General features: G+C 54.4%; 1 pseudogene; it reads right to left on the bottom strand.

Moving 5' to 3' along the window:
- The window catches only part of LOC136303662 (uncharacterized), a 301,387-nt pseudogene that overhangs the window by 56,390 nt on the left and 224,657 nt on the right, over nt 1-20,340 (bottom strand).

The following is a 20,340-nucleotide window of genomic DNA, read 5'->3' as shown; positions in this document are numbered from 1 at the left end:
CTGATAACAAGCCAGCTGTTAAAACAAAGTGGGTCATTGTTCCTTATCTCTGCTCACCCTCCCGTTCCCTCCGTGAGGATATCTTTTGTTAATGGGCCATTAAAGCTCACCAATGACATGACACATTACATCATCCCATTGTGAGATGCTCTACCCAGGGAGGACGAGCCAAACCGTTTTCATCTAGATAAAAGGGAGTCACAAGTGTCACCAGTCATCCCAGTGTTCCCATGGGACTCCCGAAGGAAGACTGGACCCATCTCTGCACCCTTGTCTCCACAGCACCATCTCTGCTTCCAACAGGACCACATCTGCCATTTCAGGAGGGCTTCCCTTTGGACTGTTTCCAACACCCTGAACAACAGGGTGTCAGGTTGTATTTCTGACTCTGTCAGGGTTTTCTAGGATTTCTTGTTTGTTTGCTTGCTTGCTTATTCTTCTGTTCCACAACATTTGTCTTTTTTTATATCCCTAGTAAAGACCTGCTATACCTATTCCCAAAATCTTTGCCTGACAGCCTATTAATTGCAAATTTATAATAAATTGTAAACGGGGAGGGCCCGTACATTCCAAGGGAGACTCCAATCTTTCCTGGCAGATACCTGTCTATCTAAACCAAGACACAAGCCCTTGTGACACAGCGGGGCCACTTGCAGCCAAGGCGCCATTGTGACACTGGAGATCCAAGGAGACCTTTGTGACCCTGAGGAACCTCATGGAACAAAGGGTCCATTGTTACACTGGGGGGCCCTGTGGAGCCATGGGGATCATTCTGATACTGTGGTGCTCCATGAAACAGAGGGGCCGTTCTGAAGGTACCAAGGACACAGTTGTTTCACAGTCGGGCTTCATGGAACCAAAGGTCCCTTGTGACATTGCAGAGCCTCATGGAACAATGGAGACCCTTATGACTCTTTGAGAGCCACAGGATCCAAGGGGCCATTGGGACACTGGAGGGCCTTGTTTAACCACGGGGTCATTTTACCACAGCAGGGCGTCATGGAATCAAGGGGACCACAGTGACACCGCAGCGCTCCATGAGAAGAAGGGTCCTTTCTGACACTGTGAGAAAGGAGTGACATTGTGACACTACAGGGCATCATGGACCCAAGGAGGCCATTTTGAAGCAGTGCAGCCTCATGGAACAATGGAGACCATTGTGACTCTTTGAGGCCTCATCTATCCTAAGGACCATTGTGACACAGCAGGGCTTCATGGAGAGTTGCTCCCAGTAGCCCAAAGTGTGATCCCACTTGCCCCCTTTCAACACCAGCATGAGCCCAATAACCTCCAGTATGATACTTGACACATGCCAGCACTCCTAGTCTGGTCCCAGTATAATCCCAGTTACCCCTGATCACTCACAGTATGGTCCCAGTTCCCTCCAGCTAGATCAACCCCATCAGTCCCAGTATGATGCCATTTGCTCCCATCATGCTCCAAGTCACCCCCACTACAGGGATGATGTGCAGGGTATGTTCCCAGTCACTCTCAGGTACCCCCAGTATTAGTCCCGTCCCTCCCAATATGAACCACAGATGGGCCCAGTGTGGTCCCAGTCACTGCCAGTATGAACCAGTTTTGTCCCACATGGTTCCAGTTGTACTCTTTCACCCTCACTTTTGTCCCAGTCAGTGCCAGTCTTCCCCAGAGTACCCCAGTTCCTTCCAGCATCATCCCATTGTCTCAGAACCACTCAGCTTCACTCTAATTGTACTCACTGCCAGTATGACCCCAATCATTTCCAGCATGCACCCAGTCACTTCCAGTTTGTCCCAGTTGCTCCCAGCTGCTCCTGGTTAAGCTCACCATGATCCCAGTCACTCCCAGTATATGCCAATTTCCCCCACCATGGCCACAATTGCCCCCTGCAGGCTCCTCACTTCCAGGATGAATCCAGTATGATCCCAGTCTCCCTCAGTGTGATCACAGTCTCCCTTGGCATGGGCCCAGCTGCTCCCAGTATGATCCCAGTCTGATGTCAGTACAAACCCAGTACAATCCCAGTCACTGTATGACCCCGGTACAAACCAGTCGCTCCCAGTGATGACATTTCTAGGGCACCTCCCCCTGCCATGTTCCGACCTGTCCCGGCTCCATCCCTGCTCTTCCCACAAGCTGTGAGATGTCCAGGGAAAGGGGAAGGAAGATGAAGAGGATGAGGGAAGGAGGAAGAGGCGGAGCGGCAGCGGGAAGTGGGAGGAAGAAGAGGAGAGGAGACACCTGGTGGCTCCAGCTGTACCCGAACCCGCAGCCCCCCGGGACCATCGGTCCCATCCCGCCGGTGCCTGGGGAGGGGGAGCTCGCCCCAAATATCCAAGGGGTTGTTCCTGGGTTTGAGGTTTTTTGGGGAGGATGTTTGGAGCTTTCAGCGCTCCAAAGCCGAGCCGCAGATGGCCCCCGGGGGGACATCGGGGGGTCCCCGGGAGGTGGTTTTGGGGGTCCCGGTGTCGGCAGAGCCTTGGTGGGCCGATGAGATGTTGGTTCCCCTCTGGGTGGGGGTTGGGCTAGCTAGTTTACCCCAGGCATGGTCTTAGTTACACTCAGTTACACCCAGTTGCTCTCACTTTCATCCTGTGTGTTCCCAGTTCTTCCAGTTGCCCTTAGTATAGTCCCAGTCACTCCCAATATGATGCCAGTAACTCCCAGCATGCTCCCAGTCATGCCCAGTTGCCCACAGACGCCAGTCACTCTAAACCTGCTCACAGTAGTTCCCAGCAAGGTCCCACTTCTCCCCAGTGTGGCAGTTTGAAAACAAACCAGCTGGAGATGCCAAGTAAGAATTGTTCCATGACCCATTTCTCATCACTCTGCAGGATATCGTCTGTTAATGAGCCAGCTGTTAAACAAAGGTGGGGCGGTTTTCTTTATCTCTTCCACGACCCATCCTCCCTACAGGGGCACATCATCTGTTAATGGGCCATTGAGTCTCACTGAGTCACTGATAAAATTACATCATCCCATTGCGAGATGCTCCACCCAGAGGGAGGAGCCAAGCATTCCTACCTGGATATAATCTGACATTGAAAACATCAGAAGCAGCCTGTTTCCACTGGATTCCCAGAGGAGGACCAGACCCATCTACACCACCACTGGACCTTCAGAGGAAAACTACAGCCTTCTACATGAGTGCTGCTTCAAGAAAACCACATCTGTCACTCCAGGAGGACTGCAGCCACGATTTGATTGGACTGCTACCAACACCCTGACTAACGGGGTGTCAGGTTGTATTCTGTCCCTGTCAGAGTTGGGTTTTTTTTTCCTACTCCAATTTTAGGTTTTTTAAAATTTTATAGTTTAGTCTGTGAGGAAGAGGAAAATGCCCCAGGACAGCCAGGCAGGTGAGGAGGAAGTCAGTGTCCCTTTTTCCCTCTCCCCTGCTCCATCTCCCAGCCCAGCATGGCCCTGGCTGCAGGACAACCCCGCTGCCATCGCCGTCCTGCCAGGGATGGACTGAGAGGATCTGCTTCCCCTTCCCTCTGGCACGGAGGCAAATCCCATCCTCTCCTTGTCCTTCCTCCCCCAGACAAGGAGCTGAGGATGGAGACCAGGGAGGACAAATCCCCGCAGCAGAACCTTGTGGAAGAGGCGGTTTTGAGCATCTCCACAGCACAGGAATCCAATGAGGAGGGAAATCCCCGGAGATCCCGCAGGAGGAGGGGCTCCAAACCAATCCCAGGGTGCTCTGAGGAGGAAAGACCCTCCCTGTGTTGGGAAGGTGGCCGGAGATCGATCCAGAGCTTGGAGCTGGTTTTCCATGAGCAGCTTCATGGTGGGGAGAAGCCTTACAAGTTCTTGGAGTGTGGGAAGAGCTTTAGCACGAGTTCCAAACTGATCCGCCACCAGATACTGCACACTGAGGAATGGCCCTACATCTGTGGGGAATGTGGGAAGGGCTGCAGAGACAGCTCCAACCTGATTGTTCACCAGAGGATCCACACCGGGGAGAGGCCCTATCAGTGTCCCCAGTATGGGAAGAGTTTCTCCGACAGCTCTGTCTTGAGCCAGCACCAACAGAAACACCGGTAAGGGAAGCCTTGTGAGTGCCCCAACAGCAAGAAGAGCTTCATGCACTGCTCCAACTCTATGCCCATCAGAGGACCCACACAGGGCAGAACCCTCGTGACCCACATTCCCTATGATCCATGTTGGTGAGTGGCTGGTGGTCCTTTTGTTTTGGCCCTAATTTTCTTTTGATTCATCTTCAGCCCTTTAAAACACACAAAATTGGGGTAGAAGCAACAAAGTCATCAAAGGCATTTAAAGCCTCATTTTTAAACAGTTTTTCAATGGAATCTGGAATTCATGGAGATACCTGAGTGGATACAGGGGATTTGGGGGATTATTTGGTGTAGTTGTCTCCCTTTCTTGGCACTACAAAAAACAAGAGGAATTGATCTGTCACCTAAAAACCACCCAATGCCACTGAATACTACTCAATCTCACCCTAAAATTACTTGATTCCACAGCCCCTCAAGGTGGAATGGGGTTGGAGGGGGTTTGGGTGAAGTGGGATGCAAATCAGGAGGCGTGAGATGGGCATTGGGTGGGGCAGGACTGGGGAGAGGGGGGTTTGGAGGTGTGAAATGGGGGAAACAGGGCTTGGGAAGGGGGTCTTGATGTCCAGCAAGAGTGGGATGGATTGCAGTGGGGATTGGGAGAGTGTGGTGAAGTCTGAGATGAAGAAGCCAAAATTTGGGAATGATGAAGGGAGGAGTAACCCATTTCTGAGTGAGTTTTTGTGTATTCTGCATTCCTGAAGAGATTTTGGTGCATCCCACGTTTCTGAGGTGGTTTTGGGGCACTCCCCAGCTCTTGGGGGGTTTCCTGAGAGCAGCTCCATGCAGCCCCATTGCCAGGGGTGATTGCCTTGGTCACCAGCTCAGAGCTGCAGCCAGAGTCCGTTGCCTCAGTGCTGGAGAGCAGAGAAATGATGAATGGCCCCAGACATCTCCAGGGTGTGTTTGGGGGCCAGGGCAAGTTCGGCGTAGGTGGGGCGGTCACTGCCCCAGCCCCAGCGACTGCAACCTCTGCTCCAGCCCCAGAGTGGCTGCCAAGCCCCTGGCACCCCAAAACCCCCACCTGTGAGAGGGACCAGAGCAGGTGAGGCTGTGACACGGCTGTGACATTGACATTGACATGTCCCACGTCCCTGGAGCTCCCAGCAGCTGAGATGGCGCTGGATCCAAGGGCAACTGTGGACCTCTCTCTCCCTCTCTCTCTTCTCCTGACTTCCTCTTCTCAGATTCTGGAGGACTGGAAGTTGGACAGGGTGGAGTTTGATCAGTCAGTGCTTTGTGAAATGATTTACTGTAACTCCATCTTGCTTTCAGATTTTCCAAGTATCTCATTCTCTGAAGTTTTCGACTAAAAGTTTGTTCTCCACCCTCCTGAGAAGTTTGTTGTTTTCTCCCATGCGCCGCCCAAGGGGGCAGGAACTGCAATGCTGAGCAAGGCCTGGCTTGGCTGGAGGGAGCAGAAAGGCCAAGCCCTGAGCCCAGGCCTGGCACAGCAGGGCCTGTCCCTCCCGGCTGGCTCGGGGCTGGTTGTGGGGCAGTGGGATGGCAGGGGCAGCAAGGACAAATGGCATCAACCTGCAAGCCCGGCCAGCCTCCTCAGGGAGGGGCCAGAGATGAGCAAAGTGCAGGCCCTGAAAGGAAAGTTCCTTCTGTGGGCCCTCCAGAGGCGCTGGCAGAGCCCAGGGGACAAAGGGCTGGGTGCCTGTGGCCCTGCCAGCCCTGCCCAGCCCTTGGCCATGTGTCCTGCAGGCTGTGCCCCCTGTGCGTGCTGCTGCTGTGTCCTGGCCGGCTGCACACGCCCATCTCGCTGTCCCCCCCAGCATTTCTCAGCCCAGCATTTCTGTGCCCTCCCTGGGCTCCCTGCACCCAGCGCTGCCAGCTCCTGGCACACAGAGCCAGGCCAGGAGCCCACCCTGCCAAGGGCCTTTGGAGCAGGCTGGTGGCTGCCGTGGCTCCTGACCTCAGCAGCTGCTCCTGGGATGGTTCCATGGGAGCCGAGCACAGCAACGCTGCTGTGCATTGTCCCTGCTGAGGGTCACACACTGTCAGGGCACACTCCCTGCCTGTAGGATTTGTGCTCGACCCAAGCACTGCACTTGTGGCTCCAGCACTGCTTTCCAACAAAAATGGGGGAAGGCAAACTGTGTGTAGCTCATAGTATTTTAGTGTCTAAAACTTCTTAAGTGATCGGTCATAGAGGTGAAATCCATTTGGAATGAATGGGATGAAGATGTAGTGCAAGATAGAAAAGAGGAGCATAGAAATAACTAGAGGAAAACATATTGGATTGTTTCTTTCCATTTTCATTTCACTTCTGGAAAGCTGTTTCAGTTTTCCGGGAATCTTCTCCACAGTCCGGTCTGCTTTTTTCAAGGACCTCTCCTGGAGAATGAGGTGCAGCTTCTGTCATGAGATGTGCCACAAACTGCAACTTCTCTTGGCTTTCCACACCGTGTGTGCAGCACGACTCTTGCAGCAAAGCAGGAAAAATGTTTGGAGAACTTTGTAACTTGTTCTTTCTTTTCCTTTTGGACTGGGGAGTTGTGCCATTTTTAAGGTTTTCATTGTTACTGTTCTACCCTAAGAAAATATGACAGGGTACCAGGAGTGGTTAGAGAATGCAAACCTGGCTGAATGCAGAGAAAGAATCTCCAGAGGCTGCATCCAGAAGTAGGGATTTGTGTGATAATCATTCCAACATCCCCAGGGACACCTTGAAAGTGATCTAGAACATGAAAATGGGCTGAGAGGGAGAGTTTGTTTCTGTGTTCAGTTTTGATGATTCTACATCTCATGCACTGATTTAAATCAAGAGCATAGTCAGTTCATGATAAGCACCAGAACAAGCTCAACCTCTCCAAACAGATGACTGAAAGAATTGGAATAGGAGCAATGCAGGGAATGATTTGGTGAAGTTTGTCTGCAAGAAGGGTCATATTTTTCTAATCATTTCTAATCCATTCCCTCGGCTGTTGTGTTTCTGCGAAACAATTGTCATCCCAGATACCTCATGAAATGAGAAGCCTGAGCTTGTGGAAGTGCCTGAAAGATGCCCTGTTCCTCTGCAGGGACACTCAGGCTGAAACAGGAGCCTGAGCCCTGTCTTGGGAAGCCTCCTCCGAGCTGGAATTTGTGCCGTGCTGGGAGAGGAGGAGCAGGGGGAGAAGGATGGGCGCTGTGTGGCAGGAGCAGGAGGTTTGGGCCCAGGACATTCCGCCTGCGCCGCTGCCCCGCAATGGGCGGCCGTGCCCGGGGCTCTGGGCCTGGCCCCGCGTGCGCTGAGCTCCCGACACTGCGGGAGCTCCCCGGGCTGGGCTCAGGTTCCCGCTGGCCCTGGGCAGCAGGCTGGGCTCCAGCTGGGATCAGCAGAGCTGGAAATACCTCTGGGCATTGCTCACCACTTTCTGTTGCTGCTTGGAGGAAGCAATGAAGTGAATTGGGAAGTTCTGCTTTCTCTTTGTCCTGGTGGATTTTTTTCACTTTATTTGACAGGCCAGAGGCAATTTCTGTGGTGGCCTCTGTCAGTTGATTCTATTTCAGCAGCACCAGCAGCAGGGCTGTGTTTGAGTGCTGCACATGTGGCCTGTGTGGCTTTAATTTTCCTCAACACTGTGCTCAGGGACGTGTGAACATTTGGAGATCAGCTGCTCATGATGCCAGAGTTTGCCATCATGACAGCACTCTGGGTGGCACTGATCAAAAAAGGCAATTGCAGCTTTACGAATAAAATTTCAAGTGGCAAGCAGAAGAGGGACAAGAGCAGCCATGATCTCCAATTGCCAAGGCAAAGGCAGCAGCAGCCTCCTGCTGTCACTCAGGGTGAGTAAAACAGTGCTGAAAACAGCGCTGCAGCCCAATCCTTTCTTTCTCTGGAGGCTGGGTCAGGGCAGCACAGGCGGGCCCTGAGGAATCAGGGCTGTTGGTGGGTGATTGTTGCTCTAGTCCAGAACTGATCTGGACAAAGGCCTTGGAAGGTGAGGCAGGAGCAGGTGGGAAGGGGCCGGCGCTGCTGCTGCTCCTGCCCGGGAGCCCCGGCTGGGCCGGGCCGGCGCCCGCTGCGCTGCGGCTCCTGCTGCTGCCAGAGCCGGGCGGGCCTCGGGGACAGGGAATGGACACGGGGGGACACCAAAGGCCGGCGGGGCTGCGGGGATGTTGGCGCTGGGGCCAGCGCCAGCACAGAGCTTCAGCCGCAATTAACGCAGAGGGAAAGGCTGGGGAAAGGCTCCATTTCAGCCTTTCTTGACTCATGGCTGGGAAGGGACCGAAATGAAAGGAGAACAAGCAGGGCCCGACCCCCTCTCCTTTGGGAGGAGCCCCATGCCTGGGGCTGTGAGGGAAAGTGAGGGGCTGTGGGGGTTGTGAGGGGAAGTGAGGGGCCATGAGGGGATGTGAAGGGGAATGAAGAGCCATGAAGGGCTGTGAGGGGCCAGGAGAGGTTCTGTGTAGCCATGAGGGGTTTTGAGGGGCCGTGAGGAGCCTCAGCCCTGGCAGCAGCGGGGTCCCACCATGTCCCCAGGGCAGGGCAGCCGTGAGGGGCCGCGAGTGCAGACGTGGCAGCAGAGCGGGCTTGGGGCATCTCTGGGAGGGGATGAGAGCCTTCCCCAGCTCCAAACCACACCAAACCCACCGTTAACAGGATTGTCCCTCTTTAGAAGCTACTGGCAACTTGGAGTCCACTGTACAGTTTAATCCCGGTGGGAAAAGCACGGGAATTTTCCGAGTGAGTGACATCCAGCTTTAGTTAATCATGTCTACGATTTGAAAGGCTTACCAATGAAAAGTAACACTAATAAATAATAATAACTATAGCAAGTAATAAACTCCCAAATCCCAACACTCAGCACCACCCCAAAATGACAAACCTCATTTTTCTTTACTAGCACAAGGTTCATGAAAACGAATCCTATTACTTTCTCCACCTCACATCTTCCCCACCAGACAAATGAGGCCATTTGCAGTGTTTAATACAAGTTACAGTTGAGGGCTGGAGGGAACAATGGGGAGACACCACCAATTTCCATGTCAAACCCAGCAGGCTGTCTCCAAAGTGGAGAGAATAAAATGGAATGGGGGCAGGGGCTGGTCAGATGTTCCTCTAAAGGACCACAAAATCACCTCCACGTGAACAGGAGGGGAAAATCAATCCCTATAAACCACCCTGTGTGTTCAGGGACTCAGCTGTGAGGAGCTGGACATGGACAGAGGCATCTGGAACAGTTCTGTCCTCAGGCTGAGCTCTCCAGCCAGGCCCTGAAGTCAATCAGGTGCTTTCCCCGAGGATTCCGTGGTTGCCAACCACCCCTCCAGATGTGGCTTACAGGAGCACGGAACATTTTTCAACATCAGGAGAGCAGAAGAAAAATGACAAGAGCTGCCCAATTCAGAGCTCTGTTTAAAAACCTGGAAAATACAAATCAGTTGAACTCTGAAGCCCAGCTGTGGGCCCTGGAATCCAAAAGAAATCTGGAAAGGCTTTTCACAAGGACTGACACTGAAGAGCTAACAGATGAATGTGTGTGGTTTATTCAGAGGCTTCCAATTTTCTACATTTTTCCTTGAACTGTTGAACTTGACCTTATCTTTGCCTCCTCTTGCACGAAAGGAGCCTCATTGCACCAGCCAGGAAGGCAAAGCTCTTTCTTGGCCCTGGCTGCTGCTGTCCAGGCAGCATTTCCATCCCTCCTGGGGCCTCTTCCCTCAGGGCCCCCAGCAGCAGCTGCTGGAGCAGCACATGGAAGCTGCAGATGGAAGTGCTGCCCACCCCAGCCTGAAGCTACAAAAGGATCCTGCTGAAAGGAACCCCAAGATTCCCTCCCAGGGGCCCTTCTCCCAGTCCTCTTGTGGCTCCTGGGGGAGCTGGGAGTGCTCTACCCTATGGGCAGAGTGGCAGAGAACTGGGCTGCTCCACAGGCTGGGAACATCCTTTAAATAATAAAGCAACCGAAAAATTTTCCAGGGTGTGAGTAGCTTCAGCTCAGAAACATGGCTTTTTTGTATTAATAGTTTAGTACTAAATAAGTGAATGAAATAGATTTCATTTGTAATTCAGATGCATTTCATCCTTTTCCAAGGTTTTGGTCCCTTCCCCCAGGGTCATTTCCTCTACTCACCCACTTTCTAGTCGTTAGAAGGGAGTTAAGCACACCAGAAAAGGCAACAGCTTCTGTTTCAAAGGAAATCAGCCACCACTGCAGGGAAGCTGAATTGCCCCCAGGCACCTGTGTGCATTTGAAGGGTGAGCAGTTGCTGGGACAGACATCTCACACAACTTCTAAGGCTGTGAGAAACCCACAAGTGGCAAAGTATCTTAGTGGGTCAACTCCTACTGAAATTCCATTCCCCCACAGCCTCCAAATGGGCAGGCAGGGCTGGGCTCTGGCAGGGTTCAGTTTTGAGTGCCTTGTGCTCCCTGGCATGGAAGTGATCATATGAACTCTGGCAGTGATTGATTGGGGTATGGCTGCTGAAGGAGGAGGGGGGAATCTCTGGAGACAGGAAAGTCTCTTCTCCTTTCTCCCTGCCCTCTTCAAAGAGCAATGCCTGTGCTGGGTTTACATGGGACCCCTTCCCTCAGCCCAGGGTCTGACCCACTGTGTGCTCTGGAGGAGCCAAACCCAGAGGGGTCCCAATATCAGCCTTGCCTTTCACTGCCTTCCTCCCCCTTACCTCGCCTTGCAGACCCATCCCTTGCCTTGCCTGTCCCCTCCACTCCCCTGCCTTGCCTTGCCTACCTCTCACTTCTCTTCCCTTGCACACCCTCCCTTTCTGTGCCCCCACTGACTTCCTTGTCTTGCCTCCCCCTTCCTCTGCTTGCCTGCTCTACCCACACCTGGCCTGGCCTTGCCTTGCCTTCCTGTCCCTTGCCTGGCCTGGCATAACCCTGCCTTGTCGTGCCCTGTACACACCTCCCTTGCCTTGCCTACTCCTCCCTTACCTTGACTTGTCTGCCTGGACCTGCCTGCCCCTCGCTGACCTTTCCTTGCCCTGCCTCCCCCTCCCTTGCCTTGCCTGCCCCTCACTCCCTCCCATGGAGAACTGTTGAAGTTGCCTTGCCTTGTTCCTGGAGCTCCTGGTGGCATTGATGAGTTAGGATGGTGACCCAGCTGATGGGCTGTGTCCTGCTGCCAGATTCATCTCTGCTGGTTCTAAACTGCCTTTCTCCCATGCTTGTCATCTAAGACATCTCCTTTTTCAGGGATGGGCCTTTCTCATTCAGACTGTGCAGATTCCAAGGGCTGTTTGGCTTCAAAGGAATGTCTCTCCCTTTGATTCTGTTTTCATTTACAAGTAACCTGAGAACAAGACTCAGCTGGAGCCTTTTCCAGGAGGTGATTTAGCTGTGCACATTGATCTCCAGGCCACTCTTTTCTTCTTTGAGCTACCTTGTCCTTAAGGAACTGTGGCTGGTTATGGAATTCGTGGACAGAGGCACTTTAGAGGATGTTGTGGCTGAAGGAAAGATGGCAGCTCTCAGTTGGGTGGTGAGGGATCTCTCTGGTGCTTCCCATGCCATGGACATGCTTGCTCTGGTAAACAGGTGATAAGAACAAAAATACCCTAATCTGCCTTCACTTAGAAAGATGCTACTCTAATGGTGTTGGAGCAGCAGCTCTTCCTCTTGGCCACACCATGTTCTGTTATACTCACCATTCCCCAAGACAAGAAATCTCTTGGAGCCATTTCCTTTCTTTGTGGGATGAATTCAGGTCTTTCATTTTGACCCTCATCTTTCTTTGTCCTCTGTCAGAGCCTGCAGGCCCTGTATTTCCTTCATTCCAGCCAGGTCATCCCCAGGGAGGTCAAAGGCTTCAGCATCCTCCTGGGCATGGCTGGATCTGTCAGGTTGGGTGGGTGTTTTTGGTCAGGGGCAGTGTTCCCAGGCTGTGGGGTCTGGGGCTGTTCCTGCGTGGTGCCAGTTCCCCAGGAGTGGAGCCTGTGGGAGTGCAGGGAGCCCTGCTGCCAACTGAGAGCAGCTGCCCCGTGCCCAGAGGGCCAGACAGGGGTGTCAGGAGGGGCTTTGGTTTGTGTGTGTCCCTTCCAGAGGGACGGAGTTCCAATGGAAAACGTGCAGGGAATAAATGAAAGCCACTGCAGGAAACTTGAGGGTTTCTTTAAGGGGCCACTTCCATCTTTCCTTGGCTCCAGCTCTGAGGAAACAGAGGCCCTGAGCCAGGGGCTCTGCTCTGCTGCCCTGGGCACCCCGGGGCTCCTGGAACACCCCACGGGCAGGGCGGGCCCAGAGTGTCACAATGTCCCCTTGGTTCCAGCAGGCCCCGCAGGGTCACAGTGCTCCCTCTGCACCCTGAGGCCCCACAGCACCCAGTCCAGGCCACTGCCATGGTTCCAGTCACTCCCAGTACGGTCCCAGGGACTCCCAGTCTTTCTCAGTACATCCCAGTCACCCGCAGCATGCTCCCAGTCACTCCCAGTTCCTCCCAGTTGCTTCCAGTATGATTCCAGTGGCCCACAGCCACTCTAAGTAACCCTTGGGGTAATTCCAGTTGCTCCCAGTATATCCCAGTTGCCCTCAACATGTTCCAAGCTGCCCTCAGCCTGCTTCTGGTCACTCCCAGTGGGATCCCAGTCCCCCATTAGCGTCAGATCGGTTCCACCCAGTATGATCACAGTTGCACCAGTTTCCCCTAGTACAGTCCCAGTCACTGCCAGAATGATTCCAGTGGCCCCCAGTACAGACACAGTAACACCCTGCTTCTCCCAGTTGCCCCCAGCATGGTCCCAGTTGTTCCCAGTGTTGTCCCTTCCAGAATCATTCCAGACACTCCCAGTATATCCCAGTTGCCCCCAGCATGCTCATTCCCAGTCACCCCAGAGTCCCCAGTATGGTTCCAGTTGCCTCCCGCATGATCTCACTCATTCCCAGTATATCCCAGTTACCCCCAGCATGCACCAGTCATTCCCAGTCACTCTTAGTAACCCTCAGTGTGGTCCCAGTCACTGCCAGTATTCCCAGGTCCATGCTCCAAATGCTGCTCCCAGCCCTGATCTGTGGGGATGGGAATGTCCCGCTCCCTTCCCGGGGCAGGGTCACACCTGAGCTAGGTGTGCAGGGCAGGACCTTGCCCTGAGCCCAAGCCCTGTCCCACCTGCAGGATCTGCTTCCCCTGGGCCTCTTCCCCCTGCGGCCCCAAGCCCAGCTTGGTGCTAAACAAAGGGGCTGGGCCGGGGTCATCCCCCGGCGGGGGCTGCACACCCCCTCTGCCCCCTCCCCAAATTCCCCCCGGGGGCAGCAGGAGCTGGGGCAGGAGACCTGTGGGGAGGGAAAAGGGAGTGACACCGGCATGGGGGGTCACACACGCTCTGGGGGACATACACGGGCCCTGGGGATTCCCCCTGACCTTTTCCTGCAGGACCAGGAGGATAAACCCCAACATGGAGACCCCAAACCCCGGAAGCATCTATGGGACAGGATTTGGTGGGAGCTTTGGGGGTCTGGGGGAGTCACAACTTCCCCAAAACCCCCTCCCAGCTCCACACCCACTCCCAGACCCCTCAAACCACCTCACAGCTTCTGCCCAGGACATCCCCAATCATTCCCTGCAACATAAATGACCCTAAAAGCCACAATTCCCCCTTCCCATCTCCCCCAAGATCCACCCAAATCCTCTCCAAGACACACAGCCCTGCCAGCACCCCAAAACTCCCTCACCCCCCCCGCCCCAGAAGGCCCCCAAACCTCCTCCCAGCAACACAAATGCCACCAAGAGCCACAAAAGCCTCTCTCAGTCCCACCAGGAGTCCCAGAAACTCCTCACAGGCCCCTATGGCACTGACCAGGAGAGGCTGGTGGACAGGAACATCCACAGCCAGGAGCACCTCGGGCACTTCAGCAGTGATTTGGGCACGTTGCGGGGGACACCAACAATACGGAGATCCAGGCCAGGGACAGGGACAGAAAGCTGGAATTCCTGGAGAACAGATGGGCTCAAGTGGACACGTTCTGCTGCAACAACTATGAGACCATAGCCATGTCCCTTGGCTAGGGTGCTCCCAGAACACCTAAACCCTCCTGAATATTCCCCTGAACCACAAATTAACACTCAAATCCAGGTAAAATGATTCAGCTTTAGATCTCTTCACTTAATTTTGCTTATTTTTAATCCAATTCTGGATGTTTTATAGAAAAATCACAGAAATTAATCAGGTACAAAAATATCTCCAAGATCATCCAATTTGTCTTGATGCCATCAGAAGAAAAAACACAGCAGAACGGATTTTTTGGGCTGTAAATTAAAAAAAAAATCCGCTCTTCTCAATTCATTTACATTGTTGATCAGAGTCCCAGTAGATGTTCCTGACCCTGTGTTCATCCAGGTGCCTGTGGAGATCCAGGGCTCTGCCCAGTGTGGGTCCTTTGATGGGGGATGGAGTTGGAGCAGTGTAGGAAGCTCTTCCCACAGTCAGGGCACTCACAGGGCTTCTCTTAATGGTGCCTCCGTTGGTGTCGGGTCAAGTTAGAGCTCTGGGTGAAGCTCTTCCCACACTGGGGACACTCGTAGGGCCTCTCCCCAGTGTGGATGCGCCGGTGGGTGACGAGGTCGTACTTTCGCTTGAAGCTGTTTCTGCAGTCGGAGCAGCGGAAGGGCCTCTCCTCTCTGTGAATCCGCTGGTGCACAAGGAGACTGGAGCTGGTCTGAAACCCCTTCCCACACTCAGGACACTGATAGGGCCTCTCCCCAGTGTGGATCATTTGGTGGATGATCAGTTTGGACCTCTGGTTGAAGCCCTTCCCGCATTCCCCACACTCATATGGCCTTTCCTCAGCGTGGATGTTCTGGTGATGGATCAGGTTGGAGCTCTGGCTGAAGCTCTTCCCACATTGCTCACACTCATAGGGCCGTTCCCGGGTGTGGATCCTCTGCTGGTGAATCAGGTGGGATCTCTGGCTGAAGCTCATCCCACATTCCCCACACTCGTGGGGTCTCTCCCCAGTGTGGATGTGCCGATGTCTGAGAAGATGGAAGTTGCGCTTGAAGCCCTTTCTACAGTCGGGGCAGCGGAAGGGCCTCTCCTCTGTGTGAATCCGCTGGTGCCTGAGGAGATTGGAGCTGGTCTGAAACCTCTTCTTACACTGGGGACACTCGTAGGTCCTCTCTGCAGTGTGGATCCGCTGGTGGCTACTCAGGTGGGATCTGTGGCTGAAGCTCTTCCCACACTCCAAGCACTTGTGGGGCTTCTCCTCATCATGAACCTGCTCATGGACCACAAGCGCAGAGCCCTGACTTGATCTCTGGCCGCCTTCCTGGCGCAGGGTGTGCCTTTCAGCCTCAGAACAGCTTGGGATGGGTTTGGAGCCTCTTTTCCTGTGGGATCTCCAGGGATTTTCCTCCCCGTCGGATTCCTGCAATGTGGAGCCGGTAAAAATGGCCTCTTCCACAAGGTTGTGCCGTGGGGATTTTTCCTCCTTGGTCTCTATACCCAACTCCTTGTCTGGGGAAGAAAGGACAAGGAGAGGATGGGATTTGTCTCCGTGCCACAGGGAAGGGGAAGGAGATCCCCTCAGTTCATCCCCAGAAGGACGGCGTTGGCAGCGGGGTTGTCCTGCAGCTGGGGGCCATGCTGGGCTGGGAGATGAAGCAGGAGAGAGGGGGAAAGGGGCACTGACTTCCTCCTCACCTGCCTGGCTGTCCCGGGACATCTTCCTTTTCCTCGCAGCCTCCTCCTCCACCTGGCCAAGGTTTTGAAAGTCCTGGTTTGGGGTGAAAACAAGGGATGAGTACATTGAGTTTGAAAGTTGCTCTGCCCAAGTCCATCTCTAGAGGTCATTGGGCATCGAGGGTCCAGAAAAACCTCTCAAACACCAAGATTCAGCCCTGAAAACGCCTCCCAGGAGTTCCCTGTCTCTGCTCTCTCCCCTTGGGTGTTTGGGGGTTCCCCCCATCCCAGCTGCCTGGGGTCACCCTTGTACTGGGGGTCCCCGGTCTACTTGGTCCCTGCCCTGCCCAGGCTGCTGAGAGTCCCAGGAATCTGAAGAGTTCCCCCCTTTTCCACCTCCCCATATAGGGATGATGGCGGGTGTTGGGATCCTGGGGTCCCTTCTCCCCTTATTCTCTGCTTTGGGGTGCAGGGGGTCCAAGGAGTCCCCCCTGCCCCTCTCCAGGCTGTTGAGGGTCCTGCCAATGGCGGCGCCCCCCCTCTCTGGGCTCCCCACTTTGGGCTCCTGGGGGGCACAGGGCTCTGCTCCTCCAGGCTTTCTGGGGACCCTGGGTGGGGACTACAGCCCTTGGGGCTCCTCTCAGGAGACTCACAATGGGGGGAACGCAGAGAGGGCTGGAGGATCCCAGCAGTGACATCACTGGGAGTGACTGGTCTGTACTGGGGTAACTGGAAACTTACAGGGGCAACTGGGACTGACTGGGAATGACTACAAGCATGCTGAGGGCAACTGGGCTATACTGGAATGGTCTGTGACCGTAATGGGGGGACTGAAATCACACTGGGAACAGCTGGAATCATGCTGGGGAGAACTGGGACCATGCTGGGGGCAAGTGGGAGCAAGTGGGAGTGAATGGGTCTACAGTGAGGCAACTGGGCATGACTGGGAGCGTCTGGGATCATCTATGGAGTGACTGGGACTATACTAGGGGTAACTGGGTGCAACTGGGATGACTCTTGGAAGAACAGGGAGAAACTGGAACCATGCTGGGGGCAACTGGGATCATAATGGATCATACTGGCAGCAACTGGGATTGCACTGAGGGTGACTGGGAGGGGCTGTGAGCAACTGAGATGAGGCTAGAGCTACTGAGGACAAATAGGAGTGACTGAGAATGTGCTGGGAGCAACTGGGATACACTGGGAGAGTCTGAAACCACAGTGGGAATAAACAGAAACAACTAAAACCTGGCTGGATGATAATGGGAACAGTCCAGAAACTTGGATCATGCTGGAGGCAACTGGGAGTAACTGGGAAAGACTGGGATCATTCTAAGGTAACCAGAACCACACTGGGCCAATTGGATAAACTGGGAGTGTCTGTAACCATACTGGGGGGAATGGAACCACACTGGGAACCATGCTGGCACCATGCTGGCAGCAACTGGGAGTGAGTGGGATCATCCTGAGATGAACTGGGCCTATTCTAGGGACAAGTGGGATCATACTGGGAGCAACTGGGAACAACTGGAACTTTACTGGCAGCAACTGGAATCATATTGGGAATGATTGGGAGTGCCTGTGAGCAGCTGGAATCATGCTGAAAGTAACTGGGTGAAACTGAGAGTGACTGGGAGCATGCTGGGTTTGACTGGAATACACTGGGAGAGACTGGGAGCCATGAGGATCATACTGGAGGGTACTGGGGTCATGCTGGCATTGACAGGGAGCAACTGTGATGACACTGGGGGCCACTGGCATCATACTGGGAGTGACTGGCATCATACTGGGATTATAGTTGGTGTCAATGGATCCTGACTGGGGGTTACTGGGAGCCACCAGACCCATGCTGAGAGCCTACTGGGAATACCCTGAGAAGAACTGGGACCAACTGGGATGTACTGAGTGACTGGAATAAAACTGGGGGCAACTGAACCATGCTGAGGGAACTGGGAGGGCCTGGCAATGACTACAAGAATATTCAGGGCAACTGGGATAGACTGGGAGTACCTGAGACCACGCAGGTGGTGACTGGGACAAGAGTGAGAGTCACTGGGAATGTGCTGGGGGAACTGGGGGTGTGTGTGAGTGACTGAGGCCCTGCTGGGAAAGACTGGCATCATACTGGGAGGGACTGGGACAATAGTAGGGGCAACTGGGAGAACTGGGAACAGAACAGACAGTAGTAGGAGGAACTGGGAGCAACTGGGACCCTGCTGGGGGAAAATTGTATCATAATGGAGAATAATAGGGACTTACTCGGTTTATACTGGAAGCAACAGAGATCCTACAGGGAGTGAGGGGAAGTGACCAGGATCATACTGGGCCTGACTGGGCTCATACTGGGAGTCCCCAGTGTAAGAGACGGTCCGAAGATCCCTCATCTGCCTCACGACCATCATCAACAACAGAGACTGAAACCCCTAAAAGGGACTTTAAAACCTCAACACAGGAGTTCTGGCCTGGCTGAGGTGGGATGTTGGCCAAGTGCTCCCTGCAGGTGTGTTTGATGGAAATGAACACACTGCAATGATTTCCCCCACCTGTTTGGCCAACTGCCTTTCGCTTCGGAGAGGACTATAAAAACCCTGGAGACCCCCGCTCACTTGTGTGATCACCCCACTGGAGAAACTCACGTCTATAGGTATCTTCAAAAGCCTCGAGGACTCGACCCTCCATGTTGGTAGCTATAAACCCCTTCCCCTCTTTTTCTGTCTTTCTTACTATTCTCTTTTCTCTCCCCACTATCACATTTGTTGGCACTAAATAAAGGTGCATTTGTGATTGAGTAAACTGAGTTTGTCCCCTGCTGTGTCTTTTGCGCTCTGAGATCCCTAAAACGAACCATCACGAGCCCCGCTTGTGTGAGCAGATCGTGACACCCAGGAAACTGGAACCACACGGGGGGGACAACTGGGCTCATCCTGGGAGCAGCCACTGCCGGCACCGGGAGCCCCGAACCCCTTTCCCGGCCATCCCGCCCCTCCAGCCCCAGCACCCCCCAACGGGGTCCCGGCAATCCCAGGGGTCCCCCCCTCTCGGGGTCCCCGCTTTGGGCTCCTGGGGCTCTCCTGTCTCTGGGGTCCCGCTCAGGGGGTCCCCAAAGCCCGGATCTCTACCGGGCTCCCCAAATCTGGTGTCCCCCCGCCGGTCCCGCCGCTCCCCACGTGGCCCCGGCAGAGCTCGGAGGGCCCGGCCCGGGAAGCCCAACCCCCACCTGGGGGGACCCGCATTCCCCCGGCCCCCGCCGGGGCTCTGCCGACACCGGGACCCCCCAAAAACACCTCTCAGGGACCCAGCCGGGATATCTGGGGCGAGCTCCTTCTCTCCGGGCACCTGCGAGATGGGGCCAATGGTGTCCGGGCGAAGGAGCTGCAGATTCAGGGAGCGGGGAACGCACGTGGTGCTTCCTCTGCCTCCTCCAGGTCCTTCTGCTCCTCCTCTTCCTCCTTCTCTGTCCCTCCTCTTCCTCCTCCTCCTCCCAGCCGGGACACGATGGCTACGGGCTGGGTCACTCCAGACTGAGATCGGGGGAGCGTAAGTTTCGGAGGAACAATGGGAAGGGGGTGGGAGAGGGGGAACAGGGGGATGTGGGACCCACTGAGGGTCCCCCAGTTCAGCCCAGGTGCCGGCGCAGTCCCAGGGATCCCCAGTGCAGCCCCACAGGTGCCGTGGCAGCCCCACAGATCCCCCAGCCCCGGCTCCCCGCGCTGAGCCCCGCTCTGGCTGTGCCGCTCCTGCGGCATCTGCAGCTCCCTGGTGGCCCCGTGCCGGTGCCGCTCGTTGTACCGGCTCTGGCCATCCCAAAATCCCGGCTGGGCTCTGGCCGCCATCCCCGGCGGCTACGGCTCCGCCCGGCCCCGCTGACGGTGGCGGCACTGGAAGGGAATCCCATCCAGGGAGCCCATGGACAGGAACTGGGGGAAGCCCGGGCCGGGCTCCGACAGCGCCACGGGCAGGGAGCGCAGGGAGAGAACTGGGGGGACACGGACATTTGGGGGCTGGGGGGGCACGACTGAAGGAAAGGGGCAACGGGGAGAGCTGGGAGAGCAGGGAAGGGGCTTTGGGGCTTCCAGGGTTGAGAAAAAGGGGTGGTGGGGGGGGGTAGATGTGGGATGGGTGGAGTTAAGGGGGTTCCTGTACTCAGAAGAAGAAGTTCCAAGCGTCCCCGGTGTACCCATTCCCATGACAGGGCAAGGAATCCTGGGATGGCTGGGAATAGGGGTCCAGGGTGTCCTCAGTGAAACATTAATTTTCAAGAATTAAAGATTTTAGTTAAACCAGATATTGCTGAAGTAAGACAGATAGACTTTCCTTTGGATAAGCAGAAGCCAGATTTAAGGAACTGATAAATCATGAGGCCTGTCAACTTATGTTTGTGTATTCTGACTAATCAATAGGCTTCAAGAAGGACAATGAATTCATAAATCAAATACTCCTGGGAAAACAGGATTCAGTTGTCACACAACACTAAAAGGTTAAAATGTCAAAGCAAAGAAGACTCACTTACTTCATCATTTTGAGACCCTGCCCCATAAAAAGAACCACCGACCCATTTCAAAGAACAAACCACGCATGCTTAATAGCTTTTGGCTAATTACCATACGAAGCGGGGAATGGGATGTACTAAAGTCATGAATATACATTTGTGTTTTGGGTATTCAATACTTCTGTACATAAAAAGACCCTGTGATCTTCTGTGAGCGCG

This window comes from Chamaea fasciata, unplaced genomic scaffold, assembly GCF_029207755.1.
Source record: "Chamaea fasciata isolate MVZ Bird 193981 ecotype frontalis unplaced genomic scaffold, bChaFas1.0.hap1 SCAF_40, whole genome shotgun sequence".
In the NCBI taxonomy this organism is placed as follows: Eukaryota; Metazoa; Chordata; class Aves; order Passeriformes; family Sylviidae; genus Chamaea; species Chamaea fasciata.
The sequence above is the reverse complement of the archived record's forward strand: the minus strand, read 5'-3'. Positions and strand labels throughout refer to the sequence as shown.